The 14,399-nt window shown below is 41.8% G+C and overlaps 1 protein-coding gene across 1 annotated transcript in view; it reads right to left on the reverse strand.

Annotated features, from left to right (window-relative positions):
• Positions 1-14,019, reverse strand: part of CTNNA3 (catenin alpha 3) — a 2,053,326-nt gene extending 2,039,307 nt beyond the window's left edge. The window contains exon 1 of the mRNA XM_069101886.1: positions 13,829-14,019. The gene's annotated coding sequence lies outside the window, so the exon portion shown is untranslated. The remainder of the gene's footprint in view (positions 1-13,828) is intronic.
• Positions 14,020-14,399: the final 380 nt, after the last annotated feature.

Raw genomic sequence — 14,399 nt, forward strand, 5'->3', positions numbered from 1 at the left:
ATAGATAGATAGATAGATAGATAGATAGATAGATAGATAGATAGATATCATAAGTGCAGTCCAAGGAAAACTGAAACAGGAGAAAGAACTCACAACTGTGAAATCAAGGAAGGCTTCACAAAGAAGATGATTCCTTAGCTAAGTCTTTAAGAGGTTTTTGATAGGTGAAGATGATGAGAGAGAGTAGTCCAGGTATGGGGAAAGGCTGATGTAAATGCCTAGAGGTAGGAAAAGGAATATCAAGTGTGGAGAATGATGAATAGTCCATTTTGACTTGAATACAGAGTTTTTAAAAGGAGGGTCATATAAAATAAATTTGGAAAAATAGATTGAGCCATATATGGAGGACTTAACTGCCAAGCTAAGGAATTTATAATAACAGCTAGCATTTATATAATACTTTAAAGTTTACAAAGCACTTTGCATGTTTTCTCATTTGATCTTAGCAACAATGCTGTGCAGTAATAGCTCTCAATCTCCCCATTTTACAGATGAGGAAACTGAGGACAAGGGAGGTTACATGACTGACCCAGGGTCACACAATTCAGTAATCAGGATTTAAACTCAGTCTTCTTAACTCCAAGTCCAGCACTCCGTCCACTGTGCCACAGAGCTGCGACTATGTTTTTACATTTTATCCATGGGCAACGGGGAGCCATTGAAGGTTTGAGCAAGAGGTTCATATGGTCAAACCTGCACGTTAGGGAGATTCTTTTGTGAAGAGGTTGGATTGGAGATGGGACAGAATGTGACTAGGGAAACCAATTAGGAGAGTGTTAGCTTAGTCCAGGTGAGATGGGATGAGAACTTGAATTAGAGTGGTGAGTTGTCTTCTGAAGCCAGAGTGAATGAGACATGGCTACTGATGAGATAATGTGTGTATTTGAAGGAGATGAGTAAAAGCTGATAGTTAGGTTATGAATTGGGGCAAACAGAGTAGGGGAAAGATGATATAATCTCAATAAAAAAATAGGAGAATCTGGAGATGGATCATGTATAAGAGGGAAAACCATAAGATCTATTGTAGATATGTTGAGAGTCATCTGCATAGAGATCATAGTTGAAACCACTGTAGTTGATGATGTCTCTGAGAGAGGATGTAGAGAAAAAAGGGGAAAGAGCTCTATTCCTAGAGCCCTGTAGAACAACCACTCCTAGGGAGCAGAAGATAACATGACCAGCCAATGAAACAAGAAGAACCAGGAAGCAATGGGACAAAAGCCAAGGAAGGAGAGAGCCTGAAGAAGAGGGGATATCAGCAATGTCATAAGATCACAAAATCACAGATTTAGAACTGGAAGGAAGCTTTAGAAGTCATCATATATGACTGCCTAATTTTACAGATAAGGAAACTGGGGGCAGGGAGGTAAAAATAACTTGCATTGGGTCTCACTGCTAAGTAAAAGTCATAGGCAGAATTTGAACTCAGGTCTTACTGACTCCATCCAAGTCCAGTACTCTACCCATCATGCCACTTAGCTGTCCTTAAAGAATTAGCCATTGGATTTAGCAGTAAAGCACTAAGTGCTTCACAAATACTATCTCATTCAATCCTCACAACAACCTTGAGAGGTAAGTACTGTTATTATCCCCGTTTTATAATTCAGGAAAGTGAGGAAAATGGTAATCTTGGAGAGAGAAATGTCCATAAATTGGCAGGGTTAAAAACCAAGTAGTATATGAGGAAGTGGAGACAATAATCAAAGATGATATTTAATCTCTCTGGGCCTCAGTTAGCATCTTCAAAATAGGCAGGTTTGAAATGGGTCCCTTAAAACCCTAAATCCTATGATCTTATGAATTTCTAAATCATACACAAAACAATACACAGAATTACTGATCATTGCTTAGGTAATGGATGAGACTCACTTAACAGGGCTCACAATTGATCTAACCCCATTTTCCCACATTAAACTCCATTTCCTCCTCTGAGAAGCTAAGTCTTTACCTGAGAAGTTTTAGTAAGGCTGAGAGAGCAGAATAGAAAGAATCAATAATTAAGATTCAGTATAGATTCACTTAGAAGAATTCAGGCCCAAATGACCTGATTTCCTTTTTGGATAAGATTGCTGGACTCTTAGATCAGGGTATACTACAGACTTAGGGCACTTTGATTTTAGCAAAATGTCTGCCAACATTGAGCAAGGTGAGAAAATGTATATTGGTTGGATGATAAAATTTTCATATTTAGATGGCTATATTTTTGGATGAAAGTTAGAAAGTAAGCTCCTTGAGGGTAAGGACTGTCTTTTTCCTCTTTTTGTATTCACAGTACTCAGCACAGCACCAGGAACATAGCAAGTGTTAATAAATGCCTTTTGACTGATTGAATGGATGAATGAATGAAAAGGCTATGGTATGCCATGGAAAAAGCATTGGGCATGGAGTCAAGGAGTTTGGGTTCAAATTCTGGCTCTGGCACTTAAAAGCTGCATGAACCTTCAGAGAAACACTTGACCTTTGTCAACCTTAGTTTCTTCATCTATACCTAGCAGTCCAACTGTTGACATAATCTCCCAATTTGTCCTGCCTGAGGCATCTCAGTATCTCTCCCCTCATATATTGCCGTATAGTTGTCAACTTCATAATCCTAAAGCAAATCTATGACCATGTCATCCCCCCACCCACCCAAAAATCTTTAATTGCTCCCTATTACCCCCAGGAAAAATATGGTTTTTAAAGTCCTTCATAATGTGACTCCCACCCACATTTCTGTTCATTATTTCATACTACTCCCCTATGTTAACTTTCCATTGCAGTCAACCTGGTCTGCTAGCTACTCCCTACATACATGATTCCATGTCCCACCTCCCCCACTTGTAGCAGTGGCTCCCCAGTGTCTTCAGTGAACTCCCTTCATACCTCATGGAATCCCTGGCTCCCTTCAAAGCATAGTTCTGGAACTGCTTCTTATGCCTGCACTTTTCTGATATCCCCCAATTAACAATTTCTCTTGAAATCGCTTCACAATTTAAATTACTTTATATTCATTATTTACTTACTTATATACACATTCTATTGCCCTAGTAATATGTAAGTTCCTTAAGGACATTCTGTTGTCATCTTTGGATGCCCAGGGCCTGGCACACAGTAAGCACTTAAAATATATATGTTTAGTTGAATGAGTCAGAGAAGTGAGATTCCCCCCAAATTTCCCCCCAAATGATACAAAAGGTCTCTGGCACAAATTTGCAGTGATACAACAACAGATAACACAAATGGGGAAAGGGAATAAGCATTTATATAGTGCCTACTACATACTGGGCACTAAGAGCTTTAAAAATATCTCGTTCAATCCTCAGAACAACCTTGACAGGCAGGTGCTGTTATCATCCCCATTTTGCAATTCAGGAAATTGAGGCAAACAGAGGTTAAGTGACTTGCCCAGGATCACATAGCTAGGAAGTGTCTGAGGTCATATTTGAACTCAGGTCTCCTTCACTCCAGGCCCAGTGCTCTACTCATTGCACCACCCAGCCACCCCAAATAGGTAATGCATGGAATCAGAACTCTAAAACCTCAACAGCCTGAATCAAATGCTGGGTTCCAACTAGCACGATGGAATTGGATGGCTGGAAATTCCTATACTTAGGTTAAAAACAATCACTTCAAAAAGGACATTTTGAAATCGAGCTGACTTAACTGCAGCTCATGTTTCAAATAGCTAGAGATTTCCATTAACCCCACACTCAGTCTGAGTCAATGCAAAACATAGCCATCCAAAAAAGTAATGTCATTTCAGGTGGTGCCAGCTGAAATGGAGCAAACGAGACAATGATAACTCATGGAATCATTGATTCTTAAAGCTGAAAGTAGCCTTAGGGGCTATGTGGTCCCACCTGCTACATTATTCAAGAGTTCCCTCTACCCTTCCCCAACAGGGGCTCATGGGGCTCCTGAATGCTTCCAGCTATGTGGGATTCATTATATTCTTAGGCAACCTACTCCATTGGCGGTCCAGTTCTTATTGTTAAAAAGTCCTCACTCAAGTAAACCCAAACTCTGCCTTCCTCCCGTTATTCCTTACTCTACTCTCTGGAGCTGGCCACAATAATTGTGATGTCCTTTCTACATGAAAAACCTTAGAATCTTTAAAGACAGGAATCACCCCCCAAGTCTTTTCTTCTCTAGGTTAAACACCCCCCCCCATTCTTTCCATTGTTCATCACCCTCTGTGGAATCCTCTGAACACACCCCTTCTTAGTCAATTTCCCTCTTAAAACATGGTGCCAGAAACTAAGCAATAGAGGCTGTCAGACAAGACACTATTCTTCCATTTTAAAAAATATATATATATCATAATAATTAATGTTATGACTGTAAGCATATTAAACTTAGATGTAAAAATTTCTCCTAAGGAAGGGGTAATGAGAGAAATAATTATTAACAACCAATTACTAATAATGGGGGATCCAGGTTTTTTTCCCTTTCTATTTCCTCATTTAGTTACTAGGTCAAGGCAGTCTCAAGGATGGGGCTAATGATAAGATTAGGTTCAGTCTTGGGGAGGGGGGGGGGAGACACCACCCAACTGGGAAAGATTAGTTCTGTTTAAAGGGTAAAGACTATCTATCTACGTGGGATTCTTACTGTAACCCCACCATTCTTCTACTCAGGTAAGACTGAATGGGAAATAGATCTTTTTGTCCAGATTACCCAAGGAATGGGGTAGTCCAGGTAGAGAAGAGTCTCTTTGTCCAAGAGTGACATAATCAAAGTCACTTCCCCAGTACTTCATTGGAATAAGCCCACTTTTCAAGATAATATTCATTCATTCGCTAATTGTTAACCAATCAGAGTTTATTTCCGTCTGTCAGGAATACCCACTCTTCCAAAGGTATTTAAACATCCAGTAGTCCCCAAGGTTCATCTTTGGTTTATAGAGAAAGCCACTGACCTAAATCTATTAATTATTTCCTACCCATAATTAATTATTGAATAAGTATATTATTAAATATTACTAAACAAAATGCATTTCCTGTACATTATTAATAAATTGATGTTAATTATCCAGAAATTGTGTCTCTCAGACTTTTCATTTTGTCACTGTAGACTGATAATCAACAACATGGACACTAGCTCATATTGTGTAGGACAGTGTCTATAATGATATGCTAAAGGCTGGATACATTGCATATACACTGGAGTATTTTAATTTTGTACTTTTCTTGTTTGCATGTGTTTAAATTGTTGTAAACCATTTGTAAAAAAAAAAGCAAGGAATAATATAATTTTAATATGAAAATATTATTATAAGTTTATTTTACAAGTTTGTATTAACAATCAAAACACTTATTTAAATTATTTGTATGCATTATATACATATTTAATACAAAGTGATCTTTATTTTAATTTCAAGAAAGAATTACTGTATCTGAGGTTTCAAACAAGACAATATGACATGTAAAGACAATATCAATATTGCATTCTCTGATTAATTTGGACTACAAAGAAATCCAAAAGGCAGACCCTGGCCTCAAGGAGCTTACACTTTAATGGGTAGACTACATGTAAACAATTACATAAAAACAAAATTTCTACAGCACAGATTGGAGATTATCCATAGAGGGAAAGCACTATCAAGAAAGGCTTTTTGTAGGAGGCAGGGTTCTAACTGAGACTTAAAGGAGCCAGGAGATGGATATTGAGGAGGGAGAGTATTCCAGACATGGGGAAGAGCTAGGGAAATGCCCAGAGTCTGAAGATAGAATGAATGCCTTCTGGGAACAGGAAGGAGGGCAGTGTCACTGGATCACAGGGTTCCCTCCAGGGAGTAAAATGTCAGAACACTGGAAAGGGAGACAGAGAGCCACTGGAGTTTATTGTGGATGATGTGGTCAGATCTGTGCTTTAGGAAGATTAATCTGACAGCATGAACTGTAGTGGGGAGACTTGAGACAGGAAGACCAACAGAGCAGGCTATTGCTACAGTCCAGCTGTGAGACATGAAGGCTATGCATTATGGGAACAGTAGTTCCATCAGAGGAGAGAAAGGAGTACAGAGGAGGAATGTTACAAAGGTAAAAACCAACAGGATTTGACCACTGATGGAATGGGGCAAGGGGAGGGGGGGGAGTGTGAAGAGGTAAGGATGACACTTAGGTTACGGGAGTCTGCGTGACGGGGAGGATGATGGTATCCTCAACACTGAGTAACTGAAGAGAGTATCAACAAGAGACTTGTTCACAGTGTCAAGGACTATAGAGAGGTTAAGAAGGATGGGGACTGATAAAAGGTCATTAGATTTGGCAATGAAGGGATAACCAGTAATTTGGGGGGGTTGAATGATGAGCTCAAAAACCAGACTTCAGAGAGTTCAAAAGAGAATGAGAGGAAGTGGAAGCACCTATTGAAGGTGATTTCTCAAGGAGTTTAACCACGAAAAGGAGGAAAGATATGGCGATAGCTAGAGGGAGGATGGAAGGATCAGATAAGGGTTTTTTGAAGATTGGGGAAACATGAGTATTTTTGGAGATAGTAAGGAAGCAGCCAATAGACAGAGAGAGATTGAAGATGAGTGAAAGAGTAGGAATGATAGAGGGGCAAATCGAGGGAGAAAATGGGATGGAATGGGATCACTTGTGGAGGAAAAACAGATTTACACTGGACGGAGAAAGGTCACCTCTTTATGGTGATGAGACAGGGATGGAAATGGAAAGAGCCCAAAGGCATCTTGCTAGCTGCTAGACCTAGCTGCAAGGGCTGGACTATGGAGAAGGAGAAAGAAAAGGGCTTTTGGAACCTGCACTTCATTTTGAGAGGCAAAAACGTCTTTCTCTCAAGGAGTTTACATTCTAATGGGAGAAGGAAAAAGGAAGTGACCAGACAGTGACCTCAGCAGGGAAGACACTAAGAAGAACCTTCTGCAGCTTGTAGGATTTGAACTGAATCTGGAAGAAAGCCAGGAAAGCCAAGAGAGGTGAAGACAAAGAGTATCCCAAGCATCCAAAAGCCTACCTCATCCTCATCTTCAACCCTTATGCAGCATCCAGTGTTCTTGGCTACCCCTTTAACCTTAATTCAAACAGAATCACATGGGATTTCGGAGTTGGAAGGAACCTCAGAGGCCATCCAATCCAACCCATGCTCAAAGGCAATCCACATTGGAACCCATCTTTCTTGTGCCCATCTAGCTATTTCTTAAAGCCCTCTAATGAAAGAGACCCCTCTGCTTTCCAAGGCAGCCCATTCCATTTTTTTGGACAACTGTATACATTAGGAAATTTTTCTGGTTTTCTACAGCCAAAAGAGACCTCAGCGATCAGATAATCCAACCTTTTCATTTTCTAGATGAGGATCAAAGGCCTAGAGAGGTAAAACAAGTTACCCAAGATCCCAGAGGGAGCAAATGACAGAAGCAGGGTCCCAACACAGACCCCATGACTCTATGCTCAGTGTTCTTTCCACTGTACCACACTGCCTCACATCAAGCCCACTCTGGCCATTTTGCAATTTCCATCCATTGTATCCATTACCCTATACAGCTTCTCTCTCCTCTCTTGGCTTCTGTGATACTGCTCAGTCCTTCCACCGATTAAACAAATCTCTTTACTGTTTGCCCTTCCTCCTCCTGCCTCCAGTTACAGATGTCCTCCAAAATTCTTCCCCTTTCTTCTCTGTGCACTCTCTCCCTTGGCAATCTCATCCTTTCTCATGTGTCTGATTATGACTTCCAGGCATACGGCCCCAAAGTCTTTCTCTTCACCCAACCTCTGCTGAGCTCCAACTGCACAATGGGCGTTTCTATTCGAATTTCTCATGAATGACTCAAACAGGTCCAAAACCAAACTCATCCTTTCCCCTCCTGAATCAGCTTTTCCTCCTAATTTCCTTTGATTTTTTATGATAAAAGTTCCTTGAGAACAGGGAGTGTCCTATCAAGTTACCCAGTTCATCAGCAAGCATTTATTAAGCATTTGCTATGGGCATAGCAATGTTCTTAGTACATACAAATACAAACAAAAGCACTTTCTACCATCAAGTAGCTTATAATCTAAGGAGGGAAAACCACACACATCTGAGGGAATTGAAAACTGGAAGGGGGAAGGGATACACCCAAAAAAGAGGCATGGTGGCAACATCCAGAGACGTGAGAACAGAGGGTGGAGAGACATGAAGGATGGCTGGCCTGAACCCTTCCTCCAACTGGAGGTTGTGGCATTCACATCTCCTAGCATGGAACTGTCAGATAGTGGGTGGTGGGTGTTGGGGGGGGGGAGAAGGTGGAGGGAGAAAGGTTTGTGTTGTTATGATTCATCCTCTTAGTCACCCAGACATCAAAGGTCAACTACTTTCCTGGATCTTCCTTCACTCTCCTGGGAAACTGAGTTGAGCCCATTCAGCACCAAATGTAGAAGAAACCCAGGACAGATCTCTAAGTATCTCTGCCTCCCAGGCTTCCCCTATTGCCATGACAAAAAGTCAGGACCTCTTTGGACCCCAACCCCACCCCCCAGGAATCCTCTTCATCAAATCAAACCCTCCTGGTCTCTAATCACACCAAAATGATCACTGGCAGAAGGGAATATGAACTGCTGTGAACCTGAGAATTGACCTAATTCCACTGATTTATTTATCAAATAAATTATCTGACATTTATCTGACATCTAGAGAACTGGACCCTTTTCTGGCACTTGGATTTTCTCTATCAGTTCATCTTACACAATGCCTGAAATTCCACCATTAAAGTTCCATTCCTTTGAATTAAGCAAAGGTTCCTCCTCACAGTCCTCTTTTATATGCAAATATCCAGGAGGGTCAACAACATCTTTTTTACTTTCCCCTCTTCAGAGTGATTCAGTGTCTGGTATGTTTTCCTTAGTTACAAGGAGAGACATTGCCTAACCTTTTCAGTTAGATTTTGTGGTTTGTCCTCCATGCTGGATGAGGACCAAAATGACATCACAGTTAGATCTACAGCTCAGCTGAAGGAATTCAGATGGCCCTCTGCCAAGGGGCCCACCAGGCCCAAAAGCCACCATCCAAGGGAAGCTTTGCCGCAAAAGCTACTTTATGTAGCTCTCAATGAGCATTCCCAGGAGCCTGAGAGCCTTAAATAAATACTATTTTTATGTCTTCCCTTCAACACACATACTTTCTCTGCAGACAAGTGTGAGCTGCCAACTTCTCTCTCAGTTTTTAATTCCTGTTACACCAGAGGGAAATTAATGTCTGCTAACAACAGTTCATGGAGAGTGGAAAGTTGAATACCCCTCCTTCCTTTCTCTTATCTTCCTGTTTTCCCCTTCTAACCTTCTTCCTATATTCTTCCCTCCTACTTCTCTTCCTCCCACTTCTCCCCTCATCCCTCCTTTCATTCTGCCTTCCTCCCTCCTTCCCATCTTTTTCCTTTCTTTCCATCCTCTCCCTCCTTCCGTATTTCCTCTTAACCTCTCCATTCTTTCTCCCCTGGCCACTCCCTTATTTCCCTTTTAACATCCCTCTTTCCTTCTCCCTTCTTTGACTCCTAACCACCCTCCTCTTATCCTCACAAGCTTATAGCCCCTTTCACTAAACAGCAAAACTCCATAATCTGGGGTTTGAAACAAAGACCACACACACCAAACACTTTAGAATTAAGCACTTTGAAGTTTTGAAAGGTGACAGACTCCTGCCATCTTTAATACTCTCGACTTGTATGTGCTCCAATCTGTAATAAGCAGGTAGTCTTCTGTCCCTTCTTGCCCCTCCAACTCATGGTATAGAAGAAATATTATGGGTCTGGATTCTGGAGAAATCTGAATTTGAATCTGACCTGTTACACTGACTATACATCCAACACAACCAATCATAGAGCATCATGATTGGAAAGGAGCTCAATGGCCATCAACTTGTCCAACCTGTACCTGAACGAGAACCTGACAAGTGGCCACCCACCTTCTACTTGAAGACCTCCAGCTCACAACCTGCTGAAGCAGCCAGCCCATTCTATTACTGGACAGCTCCACCTGGAGGGAGTGTAGTTGCTGATGCTGCATCATTCAGCCATGTCTGACTCTCTGTGACTCTGGAGTTTTCTTGGCAGAGATACTAGAATGACTTGCCTTTTCCTTCTCCAGCTCATTTTCCAGATGAGGAAACTGAGGCAAATAGGGTTAAATGACTTGCCCAGGGTCACACAGCTAATAAGTGACTAACACTAGATTTGAACTCAAGAAGATGAATCTTCCTGAACCCGGGCCTAGCACTCCATCCACTACACCATTTAGCTCCCCAAAGGACATTTTGCCAATAGAAAACAAGCTGTTCCTTACATTTCTTTTTTTATTGATCTCCTCCTAAGCCTCAGTTTCCCCATCTGTAAAAAGGTGTAATAGTACTGCACTTCATTCGTAAGGGCTTAATAAGTGGCTCTTGACTGATAATTGTGATCATTAAATGAGATGTGGAATGAGAAGGGTTCGGTACATCCAAAAGCAATGTCAGGAAAAGTTGGTTGACACTGAGAGCTGCCCTCAGGTGACATGGAGAGCCTAGAGGTCTCTAAGCAAAGGCTTCAAGTTAGGATTCCTAAGAGGAGAATTCCTGATAGAGTATGGTTTGGATTGGGCCTCTGAGATCCCCCCCCCAAACCAGAGATTCTGGGATCATAGAAACACTCACTATCACTCTTATTGTGTCTTTTGGTTTTCACAGCTCTGCAACACAAAGAAATCTTCCAGTTTCTCCCTTAACTCACCCTTACTCTGTTTATAGAGCAGCTGAATGACACCATAGTACACAGAGCACTGGGCAAATCTTCCTGAGTTCAAATCTAACTTCAGACACTAGCTTATGACCCTGGTTATGTCACTTAACCCTATTTGCCCCAGTTTCCTCATCTGTAAAATGAGCTGGAGAAGGAAATGGCAAGCTTCTCCAGTATCTTTGCCAAGAAAACTCCAAACGGGTTTACAAAGAGTCAGAAATGACTGAACAATAACACACTACATATCATTTCTCAATTTAGCAAATTAGAACTACCACTCTCATGGAAGGAAGGAGGGAAGGAAGGAAGGAAGGAAGGAAGGAAGGAAGGAAGGAAAGAAGGAAGGAAGGAAGGAAGGAAGGAAGGAAGGAGGAAGGAAGGAGGAAGGAGGAAGGAAGGAAGAAGGGAAGAAGGAAGGAAGGAAAGAAGGAAGGAAGGAAGAAGGAAGGAAGAAGGGAAGAAGGAAGAGAGGAAGGAAGGAAGGAAGGAAGGAAGGAAGGAAGGAAGGAAGGAAGGAAGGAAGGAAGGAAGGAAGGAAGGAAGGAAGGAAGGAAGGAAGGAAGGAAGGAAAAGAAAATTCTATGAGCATGATGAAAATACTGTAGCATCATCCAATGAAGACTGTTGGTGAACTAGAGAGAGCATGGGGGTTCAGATTCCAGGCCTGTTACTAATTGTGTGTCTTTAGGCAAGACACTCCCCTTTCTGGGCATAATTCACTCATCTACAAATAACCATATGTTCTTGTCCATAAGAAACACCAAATACAAAGAAATCACAGGAGCCAACTAAGCTTTTGACTTCCCTTTTTGCAGGCTGTTGCAACCACTCCACTTTCTCCCCCTCCCCTCAGTAACCACAAGTGGCTTCACTTTCTGCCATAACCACAGGTCATTTCACTTTTGTATGTCCAGAAAGATGAAACTCAGGTGAAATGAGAAGCCTTCAGAGGCCAGTTACCTAACTGGAGAAGTGACCTCTAAGGGACCCCTAAGTGCCACTTCATGGCTTCCACAGCTGCCTGCTCTTTTTGCCTTCCATCAGCAGCCACCAGATGTCCCAATTTTTATTGTCAAAAGATCTGGCTTTTCCATAATCTAATGTCTCCCCTTCTCCTTTCTTTGTCTGAGTTAGAAAGAGCTCACAATCCTGAAAGGCTTCCAGCGGTACTGCAGAGGGTATATCCCAATATGCTGGTTATTTAATAAAAACTTTCAGTTGTCTGAGCTGCCAACCAGAAAATTATGTTTATCCTACAACAAAGGGAAAACATACGTATGAACTGATGCAGAGTCAAGCAAGCAGAGACAGGAAAACAACGTAAATGGAAAGAACAACCAAAAAGGAACCCTATGTAATGACCATGGTCTTCCCCAAAGAAATGATGAGAAGACACCCCCTCCCTTACTTGCAGAGGTGGAGGACTACAGGTGTGGAAAGCTGCATAGACTGTCAGACTGTGTTGGTTAGCTTCATTGAACACTTTTTCTCTTTTTTTTTTCAATTCTTTGTTACCAGGCATAGTCTACAGAGTAGAGGAGGAGAGACGAATATATTAAAAAATGAAGGCGATGTAAAAAAAGTAAGTATATCGATAAAAAGCAAAGCAAATTAAATAAGCTAGATGTTCCATAAGGTCCCTTCTGGGTCTAAATCCTGTGATCCCACAAACTCCCTCTACAAGCAATAACTTGTAGCCACTTTTCTCTGAAATGCTGGCCTTTTAGCCTGCCTCAGTGGGCTGAACACACCCCAGGAATCAGGCGATCCCAGATGAAATCCTTCAGGCCATGTAGTACTGGGTAAGCCTAGAGCTCTCTACACAAGAATTTGCAACTCTCCCTGGTATTATATGTCAATTCATGCCCATTCCACAAAAGAAACTGCCTAATGCCTGCCCTAAATCTTTCTGTTTAGTTTTACCTTCATCCCTTCTTGTCCAGGCCTTCATTTTTGGGTCTGCAAAGTATCATGCACATGTTATCTCATTTTGCCCTCTATGCAACCCTGTGAGGTTGGTGCTATTATTGTCCCAATTTTACAGAGGTGGAAAATTTGGGCTGAGATTAAGTGTCATGCCCAAGGTCACACAGCTAGTAAGTCTCTGGGACAGGGTTTTAATCCAGGGCTTCCTGGTTTTGCACAATCTGTCCAATATGCCACATAGCTTCTCAGTATTATTGAATATCATGATGACAGAGTCAAAGATTCCCTCTTTTAGATCTGGGAAGGACCTCAGAATTAATCTAGTCCAAAGCCAACATTTTACAGATGAGGAAACTGAGGCTTAAATAAGTGACTCAAACAAGGTCACCCAAATAGAGTCAGAGATAGGATTTAAACCCAGGAACTCTGGGTTTAATAAATATTTATGGATCGATTGCTCTCTGCCTCCAGATCCATTGTTTGTTCCACCATACCACACAGTCTCCTATAGTCAAAGTCTTTCCTTGTCCTAAGTCTAACCCCAACCCTCCACCCCATCCATCACCTATCCCCCACAGAGGAGTGGAAAAGCATTTCTTAAAGGGATTCTCCACCTTCTAACTTCCTGCCAACTTTTGGAAGTTATTTTACAAGATCAAAAACACAGCTACAGAAGCATCTGTACACATAGTTTCGGGCATGGGTAACCCCTTGCCTTACAGGGTCACACTTGCTCTCCATAAGCATGGCATCAAAGGGCACAACCACTCCAGCATTCCCATCTTGACTTCCCTGTGCCTCGGCACCGCTGCCCAAAAAAGGAACATCCTGACCATATCTTATCTTCTCCTGGAGAGTAGTCCAATGCGCTTTTTATAGCTTAGAAACTCTGAATTCCGAGCACGACATTGCCTACCAGCTTCCCCTGGCAAGAGTTCTGCTGGTTATTTATAACTTTGAAATTAGCATAAAAGTTTACATTTCTCATCATTACTAATCAAAACACTCGCGCTTTCTAAAATAACGCCAGCTTCCTAGAGGTCAGAAGCAAACCCAACATTTTCAGCCTGGCATATTCAAAGCAGGACAAATAAATTTCCAGAAGCTTGAACTTGAATTCCCTCCACTTTCTCTCAATCCCCCCACCACCACCAATCACTCCCAAGCCCAGAGTTTTTCATTATTAACTACCTCCCCCAGCAATTAAACTCTTACCTTTTAGTAACTTCCCAGAAAGATGATGTCCTCCAAAAGTCCACTGCTATCAGCAGTTTTCAGAAAGCAGCTTTGCAAAGTAAATATCTTGTGTAGTCAGGCACAGAGGGGCCGGGGACTCAGTTGAGAGGCAGTGACAGTGGGCCAGTCAGTCACCCAGGAGAGGAGAGAAAGAGGAGGGAGAAAAGGGGAGGTCACAGGCAAGGGTGGGTGGTATCTAATCCTGACCCACCAAGTCCCTGACTTCACTGACAACTTGTTGCTGAAAATACTTCATTGAGGAAGCCCAGACACATACTTTACCCTGAGCCCTGCAAACTCGCCTGTCCTGAAGCTGAGTTAATGCTCAGGGTTGGCTTTTTCCAGACCTATTTTGACAATGATGAGCTCTCCAATTGAACGAGGGCGGAAGACAAGAATTATCAAGAATGAGGAAGATTTCAAAGCAGAAATGATTGAAAGTCAGCAAAATCACACTTGGAACAGAGTGATTGGATAAAAGAGAGTATTCACCAATAATAGAAGTGATGAATAAATTAGGATATATGACCATAATGGAAAGTTATTGACC

The sequence above is a fragment of the Petaurus breviceps genome, unplaced genomic scaffold, assembly GCF_028583685.1.
Source record: "Petaurus breviceps papuanus isolate PSGF00001 unplaced genomic scaffold, PetGlider_PUasm1.0 490, whole genome shotgun sequence".
NCBI lineage: Eukaryota > Metazoa > Chordata > Mammalia > Diprotodontia > Petauridae > Petaurus > Petaurus breviceps.